Here is a 22,810-nt window from a genome sequence, read left to right as displayed (position 1 = left end):
GAATTAAAAAAATACATTTTAAAAGTAACTTTTTCCAAGATACAAAGTGGCAAATGTCACAGAATGTGACTTCAGGTCCGTGTGTCCGTCTCCAAGGCTCACGGTATATGCCATGAGCGTATTCTCCCGTTGTCTTGTCTGGCAGGAGATCCTATAGGCCAACTAGTTTAACCAAGTCCTAGTCCTTAAATAGTTTTGGAGAAAACTACCTCTGAGAATCATTGCTGGAGATACTACCTATGTGATTTGGATGCATTATTAAAACTATAAGGTGCTCATCTTTCATTGCATCCTTTAAATTGGTCCATATTGCCACCAAACACCATGTAATAGGTTAACTGCATGATGAGGAAAGCTCTCAGATTAAGACGGAAAGAAAACTGAACTAAGTGTCTCAGGATCTGCTTCAACTCTGGTTCTCTCCCTCGCAGGCTGCGTTGTTACGTAAATCTCTTGCTTTCCCTAAACCTCAATTATCTTCCTACACGCAAGACGATAACACTGAGCTGTCTTGAGGGCTGAGAATCTCTATTAAAGCACAAAACAGACTGCACAGCACACCTTTGGTGCTCAATATGTGTGTGTCCATTCGCCATCCCATGAGGCAGACGATGTTTTGATCTTGTCCCCACATCAGAACTGATCTGACTCTCAAGACTGCTGCACTGTGGCTTCCTCGTGTATGGCAAGGCAATAATTCCTACCCTACGTTGGAGATTCTGTGAGGATTAAATGAGATGGTGTAAGTGAAACTTGTAAATTAATAGAATTAAAGTGCGGCAATAACAACTAACTTTATAAAGGCCTACTGGCACCAGGCCCTGTGTTAATCACTTCATGAGCATCATCTTGTTAAATCATCCTAATGGTCCTATGGAATAGGCACTATGATCATCTCCAATTCTTAGCTGAGAAACCTGAGTGAATACAGTTAGAAAGCAGGAAAGACAGGATTCAAAACCAGGCTGAGTGCACAGCCGGTACCCTTAACCATTACTCTCTACAGCCTTCCCTGCATGGAGACGTGTGCATGAATGTAAGTAGAACAGAGAAGCCTTAATTTCCTGCTGAACATTTTTAAGTATTCTCCAGAGACAATGGGTCAGGCTACTTCAAGTCATGCTCCAACTTCCATACCAGCCCCATCCCTCTCTCAGCATACGGGAGCTTGATTTCCTCATCCATCATTTCCTTTTTAATAACACCCTCCGATTCATCTACCCTTCCTTCTTCACACCCCCTGGCATGTTGACAGTGGCTGGAGTTTCCCATTAAAGCAGTCATTCTTGTAGAAAAGGGAGCTGACATGATTAATGCCAGTCGGTGACTGAGGGCGGTATCATGCATCTCTGCACTCAGGTAATTGGGAGAATGGCAGGTCCTGAAAATGTCTGGAATCCTTTCCAAAAGTTTGCTGTAAAACTGAGAGATCACATTCTACCATTTCAGGGTTTCTTTCATGTACATTCACGTTTACGAAACTCTAGAATCAGGGAATGTTAAAACCGACGGTGGCATATGAAATTGTCTAGTCGCTTAATATGCAGAGAAAAATGGGATGCAGAAAAGGAAAGTAACTTGCCCAAGGTCACTCAGATATTTCAGTGCAACAGGCAGGATAAGAACCTGTTTCTCATGACTTACACCACTGCTTCCCAGATTTTTCATTACAAATCTTATCCATCTGCCTCCACTGCCTTATTCTTCCATCTGCCTCTACTGGGACCAGTAATGAAGTTGAATTGACTTCCATAAGTGAGTTCTCCATTTCCCCCTAGAGTGAAGCTCCTTGGGTATCTGGCTGATAGAATTTTTAATAAGTATCTCTCATGTTAAAAAGACCCACTTCTTTCCTTGCCCAAAATCTTCCCGCTGGTCCCCTGTGAACAGACCATTCCAACTGGCTCCAGAGTCTCTCTCTGCCTCACTGCTCCACTGCATTTTTTAACTTTATCCTTCCAAAGGCACAAGGCAGCATCATGCCCTGAATTTAGAATGGAAAGTGGGAACTGTCTGGACAAAATGACAAAGAGGGGAAAACAGGTACTTCTACCATGCATGCTTTTCAGAGACAAAATGTAAAATCATCCTTGCATTCCCTGGGAATAAAATCCATGAAGTAGACAGAGTTCTTAAGGTCCCTCCTGTCTAAGAATTTAAATGTAGTCTCATTACATGAAATCAAACTTAAAAATAGACAAACAGTTCGCAGGACTCATTATTCACCACGTTTGCATCAACACCTATTAGATTGCGAGCCAGCTGTTTGACCATGAACGAATCACTTCACCTCTCTAGACTTAGTATTCTTATCTGTACAAAGGGAGAAATGAGTGGGTATTTCATAACTTCCATTATGTTCTAATAACTTGCAACTGCATGTGCTAACTAAGGATTCAAGTGCTTAAAGGAGAAATGGGGGGGGAAAAAGAAAATCTGGGGGCAGGGAGTGAAGGAAACACAAGGAGGAGAAGAAGAGACATAACTCCACGTTAATAGGTTAAAAGTCAAGGTCAAAGAGAGTAGGCACTTGTCCTCTGAGCATTTTTTCATTATTCAAAGATGGATTGGTCTTCTCTTACATAGTTCCAGATTGGTTCAAAGGTGCCTATTTTAGATTCATATATGCAAGACCTTTCTAGCTTTCACAAGGCAGAAATTAGATACTCCTAGAGTCGAGGTGGTCTTTTACCAGACATATTCAGCAGGAACTTGGTGATTTCAAGAGTTGATTCTTAGTGCTATTCAGTGAAGGTGTAACTTAATGGTTTATGAGTCTGTTAGTTTTTATTTCAAAATATATATGATTCCCTAACTCCATGATCCTCTGGATTCAGTGACGGTGGTTCAACGTGCTACTATCTCACAGAATGTGTACCCAAACCAATTCAGTTTTCATTGTGTTTTGTTTTGTTTTGCCCAACCCCTGTCTAAGTAACAGAAGACTGGATTTTCTTACTAGCTGCCTAAATCCTGCACGGTTGGTTCTGATTTCATCTTTGAAAACAGAATAATGGTAACAATGAGTTAACCGGTATTAAAATGCTTAATAGGCACTTGGTATATGACAATGCATTGTGTACGAATTGTGCAATTGGTCACAATAACCCCTTGAAGTTGATGCTACTGTATTAGCCCGATTTTATAGATGAGATCTCGGAACATTATAAAGGACACAGAGCTTAGGTGGGATGAAGAGAATGATAGAGGGTTCTATAATAGTAAGTTCTTTGTCTTATCACATTATGTTCACATTACCATTTGTGAGAAGCAGTGTGGTACAATAAAAAAAAAGACTTGGACATGAATTTAAGTCTTGGTTTTGTCACTGAGTATCAAAATCAATGGTTACCTCGTCTGTCTTAACTTTAGTTTCCCCATCTGTGGAATGGGAATGATCATAACTTTTCATGTATAAGTACTGTAATAATTCATCAAGAGAATGAATATGAAAGTCAATGGAAAGCCTTAGAGTACTATACCAAAGTAATTCGTTGCTATTATATAACTGTCCTATACCATACTCATGCCTTAAAAATGCCTATTCCACTTAATTTGACATGTGTCCTTTGACTGCTCATGCTGCTAAATCTCTTCTCTAAATTCTTCTCGATTTTGAAATGTGCTCAATATGATATTTTTAAGTGCATGTTCCAGGGTAGGCAGACTATCTAGGTACAAATCTCTTCTCCACAACTTGTCCACTTTATCTTGGTCAAATGACTTAAAAATATATAAAGCCATAATTTTCTGTTAATTTCTATAAAGACAGTAATGATGAAATCTATATTTAGCATTCAAATGAAAATTAAGCTAAATTACATAAGCAAAAGGTTAAGCATACTGTGTAGGACAGAGTAAATGTTCAACTGTGTTGACTTTCACCATTGTAATCATCAACAACAAAGTTTTTCATACATACATTATAAAAGTAGTCTTGGCCCTATAATATATGGTCTAGACATTTATGCCTTTGTCTCACATAAAGCATAACTTCTAACAGGTGTGATCAGTAAAAATTTGCTTATGCTTTGTTTTAAACACCTCAGTAAACTCTGCATCATGGAATCCCAGAATCCCAGAACTGGAAGGAATCTTGCTCACTGTTTTTTTTTTTTGGTTTTTTTTGTTTGTTTCTTTCTTTTTGTGTGTGTGATTTGCAATCTGGCACTTAAATTTCTTTACAGAAATATTATCTACAACTTTCTCCATTTAAGGATGACCTTTGAGAAACTATATATCCTAGAAATTCCAAAGCAGACTATTTGTGTAACTTGCACACTCTTAGACTGAGTAAATGGAGAATTTCCATTACTATTGTTTATCTGTTTGTGTGCCTGAATGTTGGAAACAGCTCCAGAAACTCCTGTAATACTTTACAGGACAGTGTAGTTTCAGTGAGTCCAGGAGGGTGAATTTATTCTCGACACTATGTTCACCAATTAGTTGTCACATTGATACTTGAACACCTTCAGGGACTGGAAATTCATCACCCTTCAAGCGATGGAGCCACTGCCTATTAGTCAAGGACTCTTACTCTGAGTACCACAGACCCCTTAGACCTCTTAATGAAATATTACATGCCATGTTACACATACATGCTTACATACATCTATACATATATGCATACTTACGTGTGTGTGTGTGTGTGTGTATGTATGTACATGGTCTAGAGAGAAGAAAAGATACAGATACACCGTTAGCTACATATATAACAGCATGGAGGGTGTGTGTGTGTGTGTGTGTAAACCAGAATGAGAAAGTGATATAGCTGCTCTATTCTGACTTCTCAGACTAAAACTGGGCACTTGAATTTGTTTCTGTATTTCACATTTAAAAGAGAAACAGTCTAGAATCTGACTATAGAACACTAATCAAAATATTTAGGGGACTTGAACTGGACCTTGTTAATATAACAGATAATATCAGAGAACATTTGTAATATACTTACTATGTACCAAGCTTTTTTCCTGAATTAAGCAATTGAAAGGTATTGAGTACATGTTAAATACACATACACGCGCACACACACACACACATAATGTCTATATCTCTCTTAATAAATGTGTGTAGACACATATACATACATACTTACAGGTATATTGTAGGTTTTAGAGTCTTAAATGGTTCTATAATCCCTAAACGATTAAGATCATTACGTTAAATAATCTAATATTTATAAAATACATTAAAAATGCACATACACATCTGTAGGGGTAAGGGAGATACCATGTGGTTTACACGTTTATCCTTATGATTGATCACTATTACTTTGTACTAAGTCTGAAATTGGGGTGTGTGAGACCTTCAATGTTTTTCTCTTTCTTCAAGGCGGTTGTGGCTCTTTCTAGGCCCCTTGTATTTCTATATAAGTTTGAAGACCAGCTTTTTCATTTCTGCAGAAAGGGCTGTTAGAATTTTCACATGAGTTGCATCAAATCTGTCGACAACTTTGGGTAGTACTGACATGTTAACAGTATCCTGTCTTCCGACACATGAACACAGATATATTTACATTCATTTAGGTTTTCTTTAATTTCCTTCAGCAATGTTTTGTAGCTTTCAGTATAGAAGTCTTTCACCTTTTTGGCTAAATTTATTCCCAGGTATTGCATTCATTTAGAGGCTATTATAAATGAAGTTTGTTACTTAATTTCTGTTTTGAATTTTTCATTCCTGGTGCTGAGAAGCACAACTGATTTCTGCATTCTGATCTTGTACTCTGCAACTTTGCTGAGTTTGTTTACAGTAGTTACATAGTTCTAGTAGATTCCTTCTGAATTCTTTGGAATTTTTCAAATACAGGATCATATCATTTGTGGATAGAGGTAGTTTTCTTTTATCTTTCCAATCTGAATTTCTAAATTTGTCTCTTGTACTTATTTTGTTTATTTCTTGCCTAATTGCTCTCTCTAGAACTTTCAGGATAATGTTATAAAAAGGTGGTAAAGTGAGTGTCCTCGTCTTGTTCTTGACCTTAGGAGGAATGTTTTCAATCTTTCATCATTCAATATGATGTTAGCTGTGCTTTATAAAACCTGCCTTTATCATGTTGAGGAAGTCCTCTTGTATTTCCTAGTTTTCAGGGTGTTTTTATTATGAAAAAATATTGGATTTTGTCAAGTGCTTTTCTGCCTCAATTGAGATAATCATATTTTTCCCTCCGTTTCTAATAATGTGATGTATTACATTGATTTATTTTCTTATACTGAACCACTTTTGCATTACTGAAATAAATCCCAACTTGGTCATGGTGGATAATCTTTTTGATAAGCTGTTGGATTTGATTTGCTAGCATTTCGTTGAGAATCTTTCTATCTATAGGAATAAGAAATATTGGTCTGTGATTTCATTTTCTTGTGATATCTTTATCTAGCTTTCGTATCAGGGCCATGCTGTCCTCATAATGAGTTAGAAAGTTTTCCCTCCTATTTTTTTCTCCCACTTTTTGAAGGGTTTGTGAAGGATTGGTATTAATTATTTAAATGCTTGGTAGAAGTCACCAATTCTGGACTTTTGTTTGTTATGAGGTTTTGAATACAGATTTTATCTCTTTGTTACAAGTCTGTTGAGATTTTCTATATCTTTTTGATTCAGTTTAAGTCATTTGCATATTTCCAGAAATCCATCTATTTCATCTAGGGTATCTGACTGGTTGGCACATGATTGTTCATAGTATTGTCTTATAAGCCCCCCTTTCATTTATTTGTGTTCGTAATAATATCCTGCTTTTATTCTGATTTTAGTTACTTATTTTCTCTCTCTCTCTCTCTCACTGTCAGTCTAAAAGTTTACCAATTTGTTGATCTTCTCAAAGAACCAAATTTTGGTTTTATTGATTCTCTATTTTTTTATTCTCTATTTTATTTATCTCTGATATGACATTTGTTATTTTCTTCCTTCTAACTAGTTTTGAGTTTAGTTTGCTCTTTTATCTAGTTCCTCAGTGTAAATTTAGGTTATAGATTTTAATATTGTTTCTTTTTTTAAAATAAGTATTTATAGCTATACTTTTTTCCTCTGAGCACTGCCTTTGCTGAATCCTATTGGTATCTTTATCTCTTTATACACGTTTCTATTTTTATACATAATTTTCTTTATTTCTTTGTATGTTTTCCTTTACATCTTTGCCTAGTAAATTCTACATCTGGGCTTCCTCAGCAATGGTTTCAGAAATTTATTTTGTTCCTTTCAATGGGCCATACTTTCCTGTTGTTTTTGATAACATGCCTTTTGATTTTTTGAAAACTGAACATTTGATTATTGTAATGTGGCAACTCTGAAAATCAAATGCCCTTTCCTGAGTTTTCTGTTTCTCTTTTTCTTTTTTTGGCTATGAAAAGCTATAGCAATCTATTATTTAGTGATTTTTCCAAACTATTTTTACAAAGACTATATTCCTTGTCATGTGTGGTCATTTAAGTCTCTTTCTTTAGCTCATGTTCAGCTACTAATTTAAAAGATCAAGAGGCCAGGAACTTAAAATAATCAAAACCAAAAAAGAAGCACCTCAACCCCACCCCACCAAAATAACCCAAATATCTCGTCCAGTCTTTGTTGACCGCTTCTGCTGGGGCACTCTGGTACTCAGCCGGTGGCTTGCACTTAGCCTAGAGATCAATTTGAGGCAGTATCTTTGAAACTTCTCAGGTCTTTGAGCATGCATGTTGTCCTGGGTATGCATGTGGCTTTCTAGATTCCTCTGTACGGATGGGTATCATTAAACTGTCTTAATTTCCCAAAGAAACTCCTCCAGGTTTTCTTCCTGGGTATTAGGCAGTCTATCACTTGCCTCTACCAGAATTATCTTGGCCCAGGCACCTGCTGGTTGTTAGTGCGCCTTGCAGCATTTCCTAGCAATGCTCACAGTTTTTGCCTGAGTTTCAAGTTAGCAAAACAAAGATGAGACCTTCAGTAGCCTCCAGACATTTTATTTTAACCCAGTTTCCATTTCTATTCAAGCTAAAAGCTTTTGGAATGTTGCATACAGATACTTCACAGATATTTCATTAGAGTATGGGTGGGGGAATTGGATAAACCTCTGCCTTTAAGTTGAGGCAGTACTGTGCTTGTCAGTTGGTCACATGCCCTTGAGCTCATTATCTGCAAAACACGAAGATTCTAGCAGTCAATATTTACAAAGAAAACTCTTTGGAAATTACTTCTTTTAATAACATGGCCAACTAATGTTGACAGCAATGTATACCATTATCCTATCTTGAAGACTTGCAAGACATAAATATATTATAAATTCTAAGAATCCCTGTGGTAGATATGTAATTAAAGGTAGCATTTTACAAATGTTTTTGCCTACCAAATTTTATCTTTTACTTCTCACACCTCAAATGATATTTATTTAGAACTTCTCAGAGAAAAAAAAAGAAATGGCAAATTCAGTAATAATGCAACCCCAAAAGTCTGCTATAGAGATTCAGGGAAGAAGTTAAGATGATGATCTTCTAGCAAAAGTCTGCTCCTACTTAGCAAAAATAAATGTTTAACAACTCAAATACTCCACCCTTCCATTGCTTGTCTACCACCTTCTCTAAGCTAGGCTTTATGTTTTGGCCGAGAAAGAAGTTTTATTACAATTACTCTGCACCAATACTGACATCTGGTGGTTTCATACTTTAAGTGGTCCAGCGAAGATCCCAAAGGGGTATGTTGGGCATCAAGGTGGGCTGGTGATAAAATGGGGTTGCCTAGTGGTTGAGCTTATCCTATGCATTCTCCCTGTAGCTTCCACATGCAGACTGTGGATGCAGTAGCAGAAGGGCCATTTTTACATTCTCCATTCTCACCTGGTGGCTCAATCTGTGATCTCACCCTTGTCACCCATGGGATGAGTTATCCAGACTAACTAATTTCACAGCCAGTAAATTACAGACATAGCCAACAACTCTCCATCTCATTAGGGAAGGTTAATTTAAGTAGACAATCAACAAAAATACAGGAGAAAAAAACTCAGCTTGAATAGAAGATTTCTCTACATCTAGGACACACAATGAATTCACAAACTCAACATCTGCCATCACCAGAGAAAACACTTAGGAAAAAAAAAAAAAAAGAAAGAAAAGAAAATTGACTCATTGCGATTTCCTCTGATGAATGGTGAATTTCCAATTAGCATTTTAATTACTCAAGCCAGACTCTCAGCTGTCTTCAAGAGAACAACAAAACTCAACAGCAACTTTTCATATTAGTACTGAAAAGGAAATTTGGCCTCTGACTTTGAAACAGTCTCTCAAATTTAGCCTATCTTTATCCATTATAAGCTACCTGAATGTTCAATGAAAGCTCTCACTCATCATTTTATCAAGTTGCTGGTAGCACTATTTCGCATACATGTTCTTTGAAACACAATCTTCCCTATTCCCTCTCATATGACATTGAGCAGGCCTCTACAAACATTCAGGCCTACAGCTAATTATGAGAAATAATAAAAATTGTTGGGTAAGATGGTATTATATGCTATCTGGCCACTTTTCATAAATTTCCATAGTATCTTTAGATGTTTTTCTTTATTTCAAAGTATTGTTTTTCCAATGAGTAGGAACAGTTAAATGTCTTTGTTCCACCTTACTGCCTTTATATATATGAACAAATTTTTTAAAAAGATGAATTTTGATTCATTTTTGAAGACCTCCTAAAACAAAGATTCCAGGCACATCCATTGTACTGACTCCCATTCTGCGTAACTTCCATCCATTTTTCCATCTGTCTAAAGCATTCAGTGTTAGACGGTTATGGGAGGAGAAAGGTTTCCAAATCACTGGACTGTAAAGCATCACTATATTCTGCACTGGTCATACAACAGAGACATACAATAACACACACAGACACACAGCGACACACACAGACACACAGTAAAGACACACACCACAAATAAAGAACTGTGTTCAGTGTACTAACTCATTAGAGTTATCAGGGGAGGGTATTCAGGTTGGTAAAAGTCTAAATTCTGATTCATGGAAAGGTCTAGAAATTCTGACTTATGAAGAAGAAAGACAGAATTAGGGCCATTTAACTTAGGGAAGGCTTGATTGAGAAAGGAAAAAGTAGGAATAATAGCTGGGTTCATAAATGTAGACATATATTTTAGCATGTAAAAGGTACAGACAGGGAAAGTTTGGCTTAATTTTCTTACCGTAATAACTATCATCTTTGAATGAAAATATGCAGCAAGATCTGCAAGATTTTCAGCCAGGGAAATTATGTAGAGTATTTCTACACCGGACAAAAGGTTGGAGTAGACAGTTTTTGACATTTTTTCCCTCTCTAAAATATTGTGATTTCTAATTATGCTGCAATTAAAAATGATGATGCAAATCTATATTTATTGACATGGAAAGATGCCCATGACATATTGCTGAGTGAAAAATAAAACAGGTTTTAGAACAGTATGTTCAATATCACTCCATTTATATAAAATCTTGTGCATATTTCTGAACAAATCCATAAAGAAATGTTTAATGGAATGCTCATCCAAACATTAACTGGTTATCTCTGGATGGTGGATTTCAGATGATAATTTCTTTTTTTGAATATGTAAATGGTTTGACTATTCGTGATAACTATATATTAATTATTTTTAATAAACTTATTTAAACATTTCTTAAATGTATTAGATAACTCATACAACTTCTTGACAATATTCCTGGATTAAAACAAGCTGTCAGTGACTAAAATTGACTTAAAATCAGGGTACTCTGACTACCCATTCTTTTTCCCACTGTGTGACTTTTAGAAAATAATTTACCTCTCTGAGTTTCAGTTCTCAACCCTATAAAATGAGGATTAAACACTACCAAATAGCCTGATGGTCAGGATTGATTAAGGTAAGATATAGAATGACCTTAACGTCTGAGTGCATCCAAGTACTTAACAAATATGAGGTGGCTGCCAATTGAAAAGTGCTCTATTGTTCCCTAAATGTCAGCTATTATTTTCTGCTGTTCAATTAACAATGATACTAGTTTCTAACATTCAAAGCATTAAGCATCTGGGTGAGTCTGGTGTCTGCCAAGATGAAGAAATCAGCTTTTGATTTTATGGGAGATTTTTTTTTCCAGGTTATGGGTAGTATATCCTTGCAAATAAGTCCTTGGTTTGTCAGCTCACAGACAAACTTGCCCAATATTGATTTTCTTTCCTCAAAGCCCCAAACTATAGCCATTTCTTTCTCCATTTCCTACATGCAAATTTTCACTGAGGATATAGAGGCAGAGTCTGGGACATAATTATGTCCCTTGGATTTCCTTCAGGCCTCAGACTGGAGCCTCTGTCACTTGCAGGTTTGCATGCGTGCGTGACAAACTAAGCATTAGCCATGATGGAGTGACATCCTGAAGGCATAAATCGCAGCTGGAGAAATATGGAGCCTGCCAAGTCCTTGCATCACCTCTCAGGAGTAGTCTCTCATCTCTCCCCATCCTGAACTTGGTGTCCTTCTCTCCACTCTGCTCTTTTAAATTTCAATAATCATTTCTGCTCATGGTAAGAACTTGGTAGGATTTATCAAGAGCCAGCAAGAGGAGCCCTTTGCTTCCCCTCTCCTAACAGGGCTGGGGCATAGTAGATGTTATTATGCCATAAATTAGAGCAGGAAAAGCTAATATACTCTATACATCTGTCAAAAAAAAAAAAAAAAGTAGCAGCTCTTTACAGTGAAGTTCCCCACAGCAAATCTGTCACCCCAGTGAGTGGGTTTTGAAATATCAGAAGTATTTACTGTCAGATGCAACCTTGGGATAGAATCGCAAAGTGCAGCGTTGGAGGACTGCCCCAGCACAGACAGAGTTCTCCAAGCAGATAGCACCAGGCTTCTCGTGATACCAGCCCATGGTGTAGAGAGGAAATCTCCAAATGGACTAAGTGTGGGTGAGAGTGGGGGACCAGAGCCATCTCCCTTAATGTGTTCTGAATTTTCTTAATCCCTGAGAAAGAGCAATGTCCTCTTCAAGAAGGACTTTAAAGTCTAGACTCAACTATTTCAGAATGGCTCTACCTGGCAAAAAAAAAAAGTAACATCAGGCCCCAAGATTTTGTTTAACCTGTCCAGCCCTAAGGTTCAAGAAAAGCTTCTGTGATGTTGTTTCATGCACAACGTGTGAATTTTGAGCAGTTCTCCCATTTGCACATTAAAATGCCCTTACTGTAAGCCTGTGTTCTTCGAAGTGATTCAGACTTGGAAATTCAGACACAAATAAGACAAAATCCCTTCCCCCAGCAAGCTTATATTCATCTCAGAGAGACAGGTACTCCCTCACAGTGCAATATGGAAATTACTGCTGTTGTTCCTCTGTAGGATGAAGCAGAAAACTGGGTACACACAGTCTTAATTCCACTTGAGGAAATTGGAGAAATACACAGAAAAATACATTCCTTAACCTTCTGTTATGTACCAGTTTTCGTGATGTGTAAAGAGACATCATTCCATAGAAAAGAAACAAGATATGCAAAATATCAGGGGTGGCATAACATTTTAAAAAAAATACATAGCTGGTTCAGGGAGGGGGTGTGGGAAGGGACAGACTGGGAGTTCAAAATTTGTAGATACTGACAGGCATAGTCAGAATAGATAAACAAGATTATACTGTATAGCACAGGGAAATACATACAAGATCTTGTGGTAGCTCATGGTGAAAAAGAATGTGGCAATGAATATATGTATGTTCATGTATGACTGAAAAGTTGTGCTCTAGTCTGGAAATTGACACAACATTGTAAACTGACTATAATTCAATAAAATAAAATTCTAAAAAAAATGGTACAGAAGTAACCCAAATGGAAAATGTAAAAAGTGTCTCCTCACATCACTCAATCTGTGTTTCTTAAAATGGCTGCAAGATGAATGGATTCAGATGAAGATTTAGTTTCCACAGAGACAGGTGGTAAAATGAAGCACTACCTTGTTTCAATCATCGTTCTGCTTTTCTGAGACATTGGAGAAGCCACGTAACCTTGTTAAGTCTCAGTTTCTTACCTATGAAGTGGAGATTATAACATGAACCTCCAAGGGTTTTGCTGTTATACTTCAATTTTTTAAAAGTGGGGATTTTTGTGAGGATTAAATGAGATAAGATGTCTGCATGTCTAGTACCATTCTGGACTCAAGTAGGCCCTCAGCACAAGCTGCAAAATCTGAACCTTGAACTCAAGCTCTTTCCTCAACTTCAACCCTCATCAAACTCCACCTACCCGGTGTTCCATTCCTTTTTTGACAAAAGGCTTAAGAGCAAATCAAGAATATTGGTGTCATCTTTTAAATTTACTTAAACAGTCAAAAATTAGCACAAACAAAACACATATCTTAAGTGTTCTGGAATAAGGGAAGATGTATAAATCAAGCCCTTCATCTACATCTTCTCACCGAATCTCCACAAACCTACTCAGTAAGTGTTCCTCAATGTGTCCTTTGATTTGTTCAGATCAAAAACTTGGAGTTACCCTTGGCTCTTCTCTTTGTCTCTAACTGACATCAAATTGAACACCTAATCTTTTTGGTGCTGTCTTCAAAATTACCCAGAATCCATCTCTTTCACCACCTATACTCTTGCCAACATGGCCCAAGTTACCAGCCTCTCTCTTTAAGATAATAAATTGCCATTCTACTTTGTACTTGCCATCTTTAGTCTGTTTTTAACAAAGGGGCTGGAATAACCCTGTGAAAGTATAAGTCAGATTTTGTCACTTCTGTTTTTATCTCACAGAGCAAAAACCAAAATATTTACCATAACCTCCAAGACTATGAGATCACACCTTTGTCCCTTCCTTTCCAATCTCATGTCCTACTGTCCTTCCCCTCATTCAGCTCCCATCACACTGGCTCTCTTGTTCTTCCTCAAAGGGGATGGATAAGTTCCTGCCTCAAAGCCCTTGCCTGGTTGCTCCTCTACTGGGAATCTTGGAGTGTTCCCAGACATCCACATGTGTTGCTCCTTCACATCCCTGTATTTACACTCAAATTATAATCTGAAGAATAGAGTCTTTCCCTGGTCACGCTTCCTAAAATTGCAATCTTACTTATTTCCAGATTTCCTATGCCATTTCACTGATTAATTTGTCTGTTCTATTGAAAGCTACAACAGACATATTTTATTTTATTAATATGTTTCTTGCTTGTTTTCAGCCTCCTAGGAGTTTAGTTTCATGAGGATAGGGATTTTTGTCTGTCTTAACTACTGTTTATCTTCATCACCTAGAACAGCATCCAGCACCTAATAGGCAAAAAGTGGGTGATTATTAAGTGACTGAAACTTGCCAATGAAAAAAACTGAGCCTTCAAGAGCAAAAGTACAATTTCTTGAAGTTATAAAGCAAGTATCAGAACTGGGATAGGTACCAAGATTTGATATTTCTAAAACTCATTTTCTTTCCACTATGCTTAGGGTGACAATATAATTTAATGTCCAAACTTAAAACTTTTAAGAAGTAAAGAGGAGTTAAAATAATTTAAATCATCTGAAGTTCTTAACAAATATTGGCACACTGAATCCAACAATTTATAAAAAGAATTATATACCCTGACCAGGTTGGTTTTATCCCAGGTATGCAAGGCTACTTCAACATTCAAAAACCAATGATTGTATCAACTGATGCAGAAAAAGCATTTAACAAAATCTAATACACATGCATGATTTAAAAAAATCTCAGCAAACTACGAATAGAAGGGTATTTTCTCAACTTAGTATACAACATATACAAAAAATCTATAGCTAACATGATACTTCATGATAATAAACTTGGAAGCTTTCCCACAAAAACAGGAAGAAGGCAAGAATATCCCCTCTCACCACTGCTTTGCTTCATTGTACTGTAAGACTTAGGTAATGAAATAAGACAAGAAAGTGAAGTCAAAGATAAACAGATTGGAAGGGGAGAAATAAAACTGTCCTCACTGGAAGATGACATAGATCTAAGTAGAAGATCCAAAATAATTAAGGAAAAAAAAAAAAAAAAAAAAAACCTCCTGGAACTTAATAAGAGATTAAAACAAGGCTGCAGAATATAAGGTTAACATAAAAAAGTCAAGTGTTTTCCTATATGCCAGCAATGAACAAATAGAGTTTAAAATTAAAAACACATTAACATTTACATTAGTATCCCCCCAAATAAAATACTTAGGTGTAAGTCTAACAAAATATGTACAAGATGTGTATGAGAAGAACTATAAAACTCTGATGAAAGATAGGAAGTAAAAACTAAATAAATGGAGAGATATTTCATATTCATGAGTAGGAATTCTCAATACTGTCAAGATATCAATTCTTCCTAACTTGATGCATAGATTCAACATAATCTTAATAAAAACCCCAGCAAGTTATTTTGTGGATATGGACAAAATGATTCTAAAGTTTACACAGAGAGGCAAAAGTCCCAGAATAGCCAACTCTATATTGAAGGAGAAGAGAAAAGTCAGAGGACTAACCAACTCAAGTGTTGCTATCAAGCTACAGTAATCAAGATAGTATGATATCGGCAAAAGAACAGACAAATAGATCAGTGGAACAGAACAGAGAGCTGAGAAATAAACCCACGTAAATATAGTTATCTGATGTTTGACAAAGGAGCAAGACTATATAGTGGAGCAAAGATAGTCTTTCACAAATGGTGCTAGAACAACTGGACATTCACGTGCAGAAAACTAAATCTAGACAGAGACTTTACACCAAATCCACAAAACGAACACACAATGGATCACAGATCTGAACTGCAAACCTATAAATACCCCTACAAAATAACATAGGAGAAAACCTACATGACTTTGGGTATAATTTATGAAAGAAACACCAGAGTAATAATCTATGAAAGAAATAATTGATAAGCTAGACATTATTAAACTAAAGATGTCTACTCTGCAAAAGACAATGCAGAGATAATAAGAAGACAAGCTGCAGACTGGGGGACAATAAAGGACTGTTATCCAAAATATACGATGAATTTTTGAAACTCAACAATAAGAAACCGAACAAGTAAATTTAAAAATGGGCAAAAGACCTAAACAGACACCTTATACATAGATGGCAAACAAGCATAAGAAAAGATGTTCCACATCACATGTCATTAGGGAAATACAAATTAAAACGAGATACCACTACAAACCTATTACAAAGTCCAAAATCCAAAATACTGACAACACGAAATCCTGATAAGGGTGTTGAGCAACAGGACCTTTCATTCCTTGCTGGTAGGACTATAACATGATATAGCCACTTTGGAAAACAGTTTGGTAGTTCCTTATAAAACTAAATACACTCTGACCATACAATCCATCAATCTTGTTTTTCAATATTTATCCAAATGAGTTGAAAACTCATGTTCACACAAAAACCTGCACACAGATGCTCAAAGCAGCTTTACGCATAATTGCCCCCAATTTATAAGCAACCAAGATGTTCTTCAGTAGATAAGTATTTACATAAACTGAGGTACATCCAGACAATGAAGTATTTATTCGGTACTAAAAAGAAATGAACTATCAAGCCATCAAAAGACAAAAAGAAATCTTAAATATATATTACTAAATGAAAAAAGTCAATGTCAAATGTCTACATACTATATGATTACAACCTTATGACATTCTGGAAAAGGCAAAACTATGAAGATAGTAAAGTATCAATGACTGCCAGAGGGGTTGGAGAAGGGGGAGAAGAATCGCCAAACACAGAGGGTTTTAGGGCAGTGAAATAATTCTGTGTGATGCTACAATGGTGTACAAGTCATGATACATTTGTCCGAACTCACAGAATCTACACCACCAATAATGCACTCTAAGGTAAACTATGCACCTTGGGTAACAGTGATGTGTCTGTGTAGGTTCATCGATTAGGACACATGTACCACTCTGATAGAAATGTTGATGATGGGGGAGGCTGTGCATGTGTGAAGATAGGGTAATATACAAGAACTCTCTGTTCTTTTGCTGTCAACCTAAACCTATGCTCAAAAATAAAGTTTATGAATTAAAAATTCATATGGAATTTAGAAATGTACATACATATTGACTGACCAGTTTTATTATATCAGTGTACATGTAATTGAGTTTTATTTAAAACTAATTTCAAAAACGTAAAATAAATTTTAAGGTATCATAAAATCATTTTATATTTAATTATCTGAACATTAAAATTTAATAAGTATAATATTTTTGGCACATATTCATGTACTCTAACAATTTCTTAGCAATATCTCTTTCTAATACTGTGTTGCTGTTGTCTTTACCCCTTCCTCCCCATGGAGAATGCACTCTTTTCATTATAGCTTTACTATTTTCTTCATAAAATTATTTGAAATTGTTTTCAGTTTCTTTTTTTAATAGTTCTTTTAAATTTATTTTTGTATTATTATTAATTTTTTGGCAGGGTGGGGTAACTGGGTTTTATCACTTATTTTTAGAGGAGGTACTGGGGATTGAACCCAGGACCTTATGCATGCTAAGCATACCATCTACCATTTGAGCTATGCCCTCCCCGTTTTCAGTTTCATGCTATGGTTAACATATTTAAATTTGTTGATATCATCTATGGACTCTGATCTCTATAATTTATCATTTTAGTTGAGAAAATGTTCTCTCCATGGATCTGAGATTACTCTAAGAAAAGGGCTAATTCTGTTAATGGAGTATACTTATATTCTGTGTCTTAAAATGAATAAAAATCGTAGCCAAATATTTTCGCAGCTATTGTCTTTTCCCCTCCATTTATAGAAACTTAATGTGATAAATACTTTTACAAGACAAAACTTGTCAAAGATATTGCTCTATATATGATTCTTTTTAACAATTCACTAAATCAAATTGCTGCACAATAGAGGACTTTTTCAATGTCATCGTATTCCAGTACAGAATATATATTCCATTTTCTAAAGGTTAAAAATCTGAAGGCTTTTGTGTACTCACATCATTGAATAGATTGTTGAAGGGTTTTTTTTTTTTTTAACAATATGCAGCCAAATTTTAGAGGACACATTTGAAAAATAAAATAGTTGACTATCACTTTAAAACACTCAGATTGATTTACAAAATAGTTCTTCCAAAGCTCAAATATTTCTAAAATCTGATTTATGATCAGCAGCAAGAAGAAAGTGAGCATTGCTAGTTTAATGAATTTTTTTAACTGCTTGAATGGACATAATTATGGATCATAAATGGTACTAACAGCAATTCCATGAACATTTCTTCTCCATAAATTTAGTAAAAATATGGGTTTTATCATCATGTGGCCCGTCAAAATTTGCATTCATATTATCACTATGAAAACAACTAATTTTATCTTCAATGTTGTACTTTCACCTGAATTTACAACATAGTTCCCTTCAAATGCCAGATGTTTAACCTTTGACTAATGAACTTCCAAAAGCTCTCCTTTGATTTTAAGAAAATTTTAAAAATCGAATCATCATTATAAGAATTAACCTGTTTTCTTTTTATAGTACCTGGTAATATCAATACAAAACTTGCTTAACTTACAGGTCTGTGAAGTTTTCTTACATTAATGGAACCAATATGTTAACAACTATCACTTCACTTTTTATATTTGCAAGAGAAAGCTCCAAATAAAAATGAGAGAAAATAGAACCAGCGTGTGATCTAAATGAAAAGTCATGTTTTGTAGACAGTTATGGAAACATTTGCTGCTGCAGTCTCCTGAGTTCCATAGTTGTTTAGGGAAACAGTCTTCTGCTAACTTGAAGCAAATCTGATTTTTTTCAGCCTATTTGTGTGGACTGTTTTTCCATGGTCAGTGATGAGCTATGCTCTTCATGAACCTTGAAGGTTGATGGTAAATGTTGACAAATATTTTTTGAAGATAACATCCATCAATCAATCTTCTTTAGTAACTGGAATTCAGTATTAATTTTTGATTAAGCATTCAATTTTTAAAGCTCATTGTGTCCAACAAGATTTATCAAAAAGAAACAAAAAGATTACCAGACATTAAAATCAGTATTTTTTTTAAATCACTGTAGTGATGTGGTTAGACAAATAGATGGTTAGTCACTATTTCCTGATCATATTTCACAAGTATATAATCTACAATTTCCCAGATTGCCCACTGACCCTGGCGTCTGGTCTTGGGCAGTTTCATTCCACTTGTCTGCCATGTTGTGCAGTACAACACAAGTGGCTAGTACCCCAAATGGCCAGCAGGGGCAGCAGCAGAACTTCTTCCACCACACCTAACACTTAAGTCTAAGTGTGATGCTTCAAGTCCCTGATTAGAGATGTAACAGAACATCTAGAAGTGATCTACAAAAAGAGAGATAGGGTATTTCTGGCCATTCTCCACATACAGGCATTTGTCAAGGTGAAAATTTGGTTCATTATACATACATCCCACATGTAGAGCATAACAGAAACAATAACTGTAAAGTAGATGTTCTCCAAACTCATTCTGGCTTGTTTTAATGCAAAAATAAGTAACACTTTTTTGTTATAAATTTTTAAAAATCCAGACAAAACTCTAAACCTGATGGGAAAGCAAGGCAACAGGCATAAACCTGTACTATCTCATGTAAACTAGGAGTTACAGATTCCTTAACCACACTCCAACAGAGAACAGGAGGTATAGCAAATGAGAGATGCAGCATGGTATTAAAGGGAATAAAAATATTTCATGAGAGATCACTCTAAGAAGGTGTGTACTTAAAAGAATGAGCGCCTGAATCATGTTGCTTTCAATGGGAATGAAGAACAAAAATGAACAAAATGATAACAGAAATAGTTGGCAATACATTTTGATAGGTTGTAAAAATGACTCCACATTATTATTTTCTCTCTACTGTGCCCTTTGTTAGGACTCCTCCTTGGATCTTGTGACTTGCTTTGGGCAATATGACATTGACATATGTGTTACAAACAGATGCTTATAAAGTGCTTCCACATTGGAGCTTGCCTTTTTGTTGCTCCTGGTAGTCCTGTGACTATTCTGATGCTTATCTGAGCTAGCCTGCTAAGTGATGACTGACACATGGCCAACTGATCTCTGTCACATCAGGGACACCAAGCCAACAACCAAGACACAAGAGTGATTCTCCCATTGAGCCAAGTGAGCCAGTCCAGATCAGAAGAGCTACCAGTAAACCCGCAGAATTGTAAAAAGAACAAATATTTCTTGTTTTAAACTGCTAAGTTTGGGGTAGTTTGTTACACAGCAGTAGGTAATGAATACATAAATGCTTATTGTAAAAAGTGAAACAATACAGTGCAAAGTTGGATAAAGACAAATATAATCCCCTCCCTTTTACTCATCTCTACTCTTCTCTAACACCATCTTCACCTCTGCTACATTCAGGAATAAACAAATACAGACTGATGTATGTAGCCTATATCCCCTTCTCCTTTAAACATAGGCATTTACAATTATATACGTGGAACTACTTCTCACATAGAATGTTATTATATGTGTTAGTCTGTAACTTGATTTTTCCCCCTTGGTAACCCATCACAAAATGGTACAGATTACTCAATATAAATTTATACTATCTGTTGGGTTCTTTTGTAACTACTTTATCTATATATACACACATTATTTTACATCAGTAAGATTATATTGGGCATTTTGTGGCAGTTTTTTTTCTTTTGTCTATCTTTACTTGCCCCCCACAACCCCATTCCCTCTCACAAGATAGCAAACATAACAACCAGGCAGATATCCTTCATATATTGTCCATGCGTATGTACTAAGTACCAATATATGCACACTAATATGCATCTGTGTGTCTGTGTGTTTGCAAGACCAACTGGGGATTTTTGCCAATTTTACTTTCCAGTCTTACACATTATTTTTCTTATCATACATACTTTCTACTACTAAGCTTTCTCATCAATAATACTTTATGGAATTGTCTTTGTCAGGTGGCACAGTTCTAAACCATTATTTTTCATAGCTGTGAAATAATCCCTTGTTGTAAATGTTCTATAATTTATTTCATAATTTCCCGTTTGTTTATCACTTTGTTATTACTTTCTGTCTCTATAAATAATGCTGCAATAAACGTGGATCCACAGATCTCCATATCCTAAGTCTTTATTTCTGGGGGATACCCCCCAGGTAAAGAATGCTAGGTCAAAGGTTAAATGTGTTTTTAATACCTGTTTCTATATTGTTTTCCCAAAAGACTGTAACAATTTATAGCATTAGATGTATAAGCATCTAATGAACATGAGAAATATTTTTGTTCTGCAAACCTCTTAATATTTGGTATTAATAAACTTTCTAGATTTTGTTGCTCTTGTGACCATGAAGCAGCAGCTCACTCTATATGCATCCTACTCCTGACATGGTGACTATTTTTCAAATGTCATGGGCCAGCTACATTTCCTTTGTAGTGAAGAGAAGGATCATGTCTTCTCCCATTTTTCCCCTTCTAAATTTGCGCTGAGTCTTTTTCTTATTGATTTGTTAAAGATAGTCACACATTCTGCAAGGTAAACCTTTGTCATTTATGTGGTTAGAAATGCTTGCTCTCAGTTTGTGGCTTGTCTTTGCATCTCTTTATGGGGTCTAACAACGAACAGATGTCCCTAACGTAACAGAAGACAAATGTATGATTTTATTTACCTTTTGCTTTTTGCTTTTGATTTTGTTTAAGAAGCCTTTCTCCATACTCTGAAAACATAAACATATTATCCATTTTTGAAGAGTCTTATTGATTTAGTTATCATACTTAAGTCTTTAAATTACCTGGAAATGATTTTTGTTTACGATGCAGGATGAGCTTTCCTTTTCATTCTTATCCCATGGGGAGACCTGCTTTCCACAGCACAACTGCTTCTCAGACAGACTATAATTTTCCAACTCATCTATTTTGCCCGCTTTTTTTATTTGTTTTTTTTTTTAATGTAGTATGTTTCCTTATATGAGTGAGTTTCCCTCTATTCTGTTTCTCTGATAGATTTTTTTTTTAAGCTCTCCTTTACCCAGGTAAGGAAGTTCCCCTTTATACACAGTTCAGTAAGAGTTTTCACTATGAATGATTGCCAGGTTTTATTGAAAGCTTTTATTGTATCCACTGGGATTTACTTTTCTTATTTAGTCTATTAATGTGATCGAATACATATATAGATTTTCTAATATTAATCATTCCTAAAACAATCTCATGTCAGCCACGATGCACTGTTTTTTATTCATTGTTGAGTGTTGTTTGCTAGTTTTATTTAGAACTTTTACATGTTCAAGAGTGGCAGTGGTCTGTTATGTTTCTGTCAGGCACTCTTTTTGTGTGGTTTGGCTATAAGGTTATACAATCCTCTAAAAAAAAAAAAAGATTAGGAAGCAATCTCCCCCTCTATTTTATTCCCTGAAAGATATTTTATAAGATTAGAATTATTGGCTTGTTAGATATTTTATACAACTTACCTGAAAATCCACTGGTCCAGCTGATTTTTTTGTGGAAACAGATTAAAAGGTTGCTGCAGTATCATTCATGTTTAGCAAGATCATTCAGAGTGCCTCCCTATTTTCTACCTCTTATTGTGTAGGGTTTAAGAAAGTATATTTTGAACATTTGATATATGTAAATAATTTCCATTTATTAGAATATTTATTATACATACTGCCTCTTATTTCTATCAATCCTTTTGAAACTATAGTTATGTCTCCTTTCCTTTCTTAACATTGTTTTCTAAGCCTTTTCCTCTCTCTCATTCTCTCACACACACACATCTTTGTCTTTGTTACTCAGTCCTCATTTCTTTAGATTTTTCCTGCTGTTCTTGCCTAAAAGTTTTAATTAGTTACCTTTTACCTATTTTGCATATATAATTTTTGGAAGTATAAATTTCTTTTAGGTATCGTTTTAGCTACAA

This window comes from Camelus bactrianus, chromosome 4 (assembly GCF_048773025.1).
Source record: "Camelus bactrianus isolate YW-2024 breed Bactrian camel chromosome 4, ASM4877302v1, whole genome shotgun sequence".
Taxonomy (NCBI): domain Eukaryota; kingdom Metazoa; phylum Chordata; class Mammalia; order Artiodactyla; family Camelidae; genus Camelus; species Camelus bactrianus.
The sequence above is the reverse complement of the archived record's forward strand: the minus strand, read 5'-3'. Positions refer to the sequence as shown.